This window comes from Gymnoscopelus microlampas (genome assembly GCF_963454915.1).
Source record: "Gymnoscopelus microlampas genome assembly, chromosome: 15".
Lineage (NCBI taxonomy): Eukaryota > Metazoa > Chordata > Actinopteri > Myctophiformes > Myctophidae > Gymnoscopelus > Gymnoscopelus microlampas.
In genome coordinates this window covers 15,373,534-15,378,236 of record NC_139952.1, presented here as the reverse complement: position 1 = coordinate 15,378,236, position 4,703 = coordinate 15,373,534, and positions in this window count along the sequence as shown.

Below are 4,703 nucleotides of genomic sequence, written 5' to 3'. Positions count from 1 at the left end.
ATCAGTCTAGACACTGAGAGAGTGAAAGAGAAAGGGCAAACCCATAATGGCTCATTTCTATCAGGTACTGTAGTTAATTCAATGCAATTCACCACACTTACCATAAAAGGTTTGCAAAAGGATACAAGGCATAAAATGTCATTCCACTGACAAAATGGAAATAGAGAGATGAGAGAAAAAAGAATGCAATAGCAGGACTTTCAAATTGAGTTTCATCTTGATCGGTGATACTCAAATTACTTCAGTTTTTCACTCACTTTCACATTTCATCTGGCTTTTGCTTCAGTATCAGTACATTCATCAGCTATTCGTTTAAATCTGTCTATGTCACAGAAGCTTAGCTTAATTTCATCAAATCAGGGGAAAAGTGATTTTTTTTTTCTTTTTTACCGTACCGTTGTTTTTTAGCCATAATCCTAAACCCTAAAGTTACTCAGCTGCACCTAAAATAGCAGCTCTACAAGCCCAACATGTGCGCTACTACTGTGCTTTCAACGTGTTGTGAGCTTGTAAATCTGCTATTTGCCAGACCAAGAGGGTCGGCCAACATGAGGCTTTGTCCCTATTTCGTCCATATATGGGGTTAATGTCTGTCCATCTTTTGTCCCTCTTTCGTCCATACATGGGCATCGAAGGGACCTCGCATGACGTGACATCGCATGACACGTCATGCGAAGTCCGGCCATTCAGATTTCAACCACTAGGGGTCTGGCAGTACCAGGTCTCCTGGTTCCTTTGTTTCTGTGAGTGACACTGGCAAGCGAATAGGGTATAAATCAGGCACAACTCCAACCCTAACCCAAACCCCCAAAGCTAACCTCTAAATATCTAAACTCAACCCCAACCAGAGTTCCTTCCTAATCGTGAGCCCAACTCTAGAAATCCTTTTTCAACCATAAAAACAACAATTTCTCTTGTGAGGGCCAAATAAATTGTCCTCATGGTTATTTCTCAAATTCCACTATCATTGTGGTGACAGTATAGTCACACACACGCACGCACGCACGCACACACACACACACACACACACACACACACACACACACACACACACACACACACACACACACACACACACACACACACACACACACACACACACACACAAGCAACCAAGTGCAAACAGACACACACCACTCCATCCTTCCTTCCCCATCCATCTTCCTACAGTCCGACAGATACTCTTCAATCACTCACTCCCCAGATTAAAACCATTGGATGTGTCTATCCGGAAATAACATTCTCTTAGCTCCAGAGAGGAACGTGATATAAGATATTAGATTAAAATCTACACAAGGTCAAGGTCACAGGGTCATAATGTGACTCTCCTGGTAAAAATAAAGGTTACATACATCATACAAAACCCATAGGACTGCACACAACAAAGGCTGGCTGCTTCACCACATAAACCCCAGTGTGCCTATGCTGGGCATGTCATAATAGGTAAAACAACCAAAATTTGTCGATGTATAAGCTCACAATCTCTTGCGTTGGGGTCCAAGTGCAGACCCCCCTGGGGGACCCCAGTCCATGAAGTATATATTGGGTTAAAGTGGTTTAGCGTCTCTATCCTCTCTTTTCCCTGAGAAAACGGTACCATTGTTTGCTGCTCCGGTGACAAAAGGCTGCCTGTATTCCCCTTGCACATCCCCCTTTCATCAGATACCACTGCTGTTATCAGAGGCACACACACAGCGATGTTGGTTTTACTAGAGCGCACACGGATGCAACCACACACAAAGATAACCACACACGAGTAAACACACAGACAGCCAAAGTGAGCGCATGCACGCACACGCACGCACAAACACGCACACGCACACACACACACACACACACACACACGCACACAGTTATTTCAAATAAAAGTCTGGATAATATCTCAAACAAACAGTGAGCTGTATTTTGTCTCTGGCTGCTCTGAAGTTTACGGGAGAGTTTCTCATAGGAAAACGACATATTGTTAGCAACGTCTAGATGCAGGATTTATCAGCGAGGCCATTAAACTTCATGCTGCACCTGGTGGGCACGGAACAATTTTTACAGCTCGTCAGACATTAAAATGCTGAGTTTGAGGTTGTAAAAAAAAAAGAAAAGTGAGAGGGAGGTTGATGCTCTGTGAAGCAGCCAGCCAGGTGTCTGTAGCCATTATACTGGATCCACTCAGAAAAAAAAGTACATGTACTCGAGTATTGTACTCCTCAATTTTGAGGTATTTTAAGTGGGTTTTGGACACTGACCAATTCTGCACCGTGATTGGCCAATAGTCTACAACGCAGTCTACAACCCTAACCCTTCCACAGTCAATGCAAATCTATACTTTTGCAAAGTCAGCCAATCACATTACAGCTAGTGTCATCACCACTAGCTGTAATGTGATTGGCTGACTTTGCAAATTCAGGACTGTGATTGGCTAGCGAAACACATGACACATGTGCAGCCCTATATATGAATAGCAGTATGGACTTAAAAAAAGTAATTTATCCTTTTTTTTAAGTGTGTCATGTTGTGATGACCACACACCGCCCACTTCACACTGGGTGTGATTTTTTACTTTCTTCAGTACTTACAATGTTCAATACTTTTACTTCTACCCCACTACGTCTCAGAGGAAAATATTGTACTTTTACTCCACTACAATTATATGAAAACTTTACTAGTTACATTGTAGATTTTGATTATTATTACAAAACACACTAACCACTTCAGCCCTATCTATATTTCGGCCATTTGAAAATAGCAGATCTACAAACTCACAATGCGACGCATTGTGAGTTTGTAGATCTAATTTTGAGCTTGTCAGAAACAAAGAGAACGGTTGACTGAGCTCTAGCCATGAATGATGTGTGTCTGTGTGTGCGCATGCATGTGACATAAAGAGCTAGTATATGGTCGCTGTTGGGCGGAAACCTTGTATGTCCAAAACTGTTGCTTTTCAGGAAATGAAAACATAACGTGTGTATTCCAGTGGCTCCAAAGTAGTTATTTAGTCACAAGCTCTCGTCAGTACTTTTTATTGGTTAAATATTTAACTCAGAGACAGACTTAACCACTTTCAACCAGCTATTTTTGGCATGTCATTGACTCATTACAGGTGAACATTTTCATAAATTGCTTGAGCTTGTGAACAGCTATTTTCACTACTTTTGCGTAACACTGTCATACGACTATAGTGTAAAATAGGGCATTGATTTATGAAAAACAACATATGAAATGAAATATGGAGATACAAAGTTTCTACCTGACAGTGACAATATGAGTAACAGAGAAACGGGGACAGAGACAAAGGGAAAAAGGGCCGATAATGGCTAATCTTTCACTTCATCATCATGTTATCGAGGTGTGTGTGAGAGAGAGAGAGAGAGAGAGAGAGAGAGAGAGAGAGAGAGAGAGAGAGAGAGAGTGTGTGTGTGTGTGTGTGTGTGTGTGTGTGTGTGTGTGTGTGTGTGTGTGTGTGTGTGTGTGTGTGTGTTACCAAGTATTTGACCACTATTGTGTGCAACTTGCACACGTGTGACTTGTGTTTCAAATATTTTTATTGTGAAGCACAGGTTATAGATGTACATTTAGCTTACTTTTTTTTTTTTAAACAAAAACAAACAGACATAAACACAAAACAGACAGGTAACATGAAAAAAAAAAAAAAAAAACTTAAGCAAAAACCAAAGGGACCCTCCCGCCTCCCCTCCCCCTCCCCAGAAGTGCTGCCCCAGATTACGTGCGACACGGGTCATCCACAAGGATTAGCCTTTCAACCTTTAAGAAAGGAGACTAAAGGCTTCCAAATCTTTTCAAAATCTTTCAGTTTATCTTTGAGTATATATCTGATTCTTTCTAAATGTAAGGACTCTGTCATCTCGTTGAGCCAGAGTTTGATTGTGGGGGTCTCTTTCTTCTTCCAAAATAAAAGTATCAATTTTTTTGCAGCAATAAGGCCATATGAAAGAAGGCGTTGTTGAGGTAGTTGTAGTTTCTTCATCCCTTCTGATACCCCCAGGATGACTAACACTGGGTCTGGATCTATCTCTACCTCTAGTATATTGGAAAATAGTCTGAATATCTCTATCCAGAAATTCTGTAGGTTGGGACACAGGGCATAACTGTGCAGTAGCGTTGCATCTCACGTGTGACTTGTGCATATCTATTAGAGCTGTCAGTATGTCTGTACAGTCATCGTATCTTTATTAGTGTGTGTGTGTGTGTGTGTGTGTGTGTGTGTGTGTGTGTGTGTGTGTGTGTGTGTGTGTGTGTGTGTGTGTGTGTGTGTGTGTGTGTGTGTGTGTGTGTGTGTGTGTGTGTGTCTGTGTCTGTGCGTGCACACGCTCAGCGTGGGCACTGGCAGGGTGCTGACAGTGACAGAGAAGCAGGATGCTGGGTAATGGAGTTTATAGAGGTGGCGAGTGCATCACATTGACAGATGCTGGTCCCCCTGGACACCATGGGGGAGGAAGAGCTCATTCACTCTCATTGCCACCTTGTGGGAGGGCCAAAAGTGTTCGTGTCACACACACACACACACACACTCACACACACAGCAACAGGCCACGCACACATTCACAGTGCACACCGGGAAACAGGAAGAGTTCATTGGAGGGCAGACAATGGCTTGACCTTAACACGCACGCACGCACGCACGCACGCACGCACGCACGCACGCACGCACGCACGCACGCACGCACACACACTATACGTACCTTACACAT